Genomic DNA, 918 nt, shown 5'->3' on the forward strand with positions numbered 1-918 from the left:
CAACGCCATAACCGTGGCAACCTTAGACCTCTCGGTGGTGGGGGCTCCCAACTGATGTGCGAAACAGAGGGAGCACTGAAGGAGGAAGCCACAGCATTTGGATGGTGTCCCTTCATATATTTCTCCGGGAGGGATAGATCGGCATCGCTGACCTGAGCGGGTTGCTGAACGGGCTGGTGTTCTGACTCATTGGGTAGACTGGCTCTAGAATATCCTCCGCTGTTAGGAAGTTGTAGACTGTGGAGAACATCTTCCATGGCCGTCCACAGTTGAGCCAGCTGATCATGGTGTTGATGAAGAAAGTTGGAGATGTCCAGTTGACCTGCTGCTTCCATATTTTGAGTTGGTATTCTGTAATGATGAGGCGGTGAGTCGGAAGCACGTGAAACGTTTTAATAAAATAACAAAACCAAGAACACGACAATAACATAAGGAATTATGCCGATACACAAGAACAATACCAACTGGTGAGTGAACATAGGAGAGTGACATATAAAGGGGAGGAAATGATGAAGGTAATGGAGTCCAGGTGTGAATCATAATGATTCATAATGAGTCACAGGTGCGCGTAATGATGAGTGCCAGGTGTGCATAATGATAAAATCCCAGGACCGGTGGTTAGCACTCTGGCAACGTCGTATGCCGGAGGGGAGGAGCAAGAGCAGACGTGACAGCGGTTTAGATGGTACAATAATTCTCGACACCAGTGGTTTTACCTCGGGACCCAAATTGTTGTCTAAGTCGCGACCCAATATTCACATTGCGGAAAATAATCGTCAAAATACAATCTGTAAAACAATTTTTAATGCTACTGTATATTGATATTTAATGTACCAAAACATCCCCACCTCTTTTATTGTCAATAATTACATTTGCCCATATTCTTGATGAAGAATGTTAATAAACTCACTAGTATGA

The sequence above is a fragment of the Salmo trutta genome, chromosome 33, assembly GCF_901001165.1.
Source record: "Salmo trutta chromosome 33, fSalTru1.1, whole genome shotgun sequence".
Taxonomy (NCBI): Eukaryota; Metazoa; Chordata; class Actinopteri; order Salmoniformes; family Salmonidae; genus Salmo; species Salmo trutta.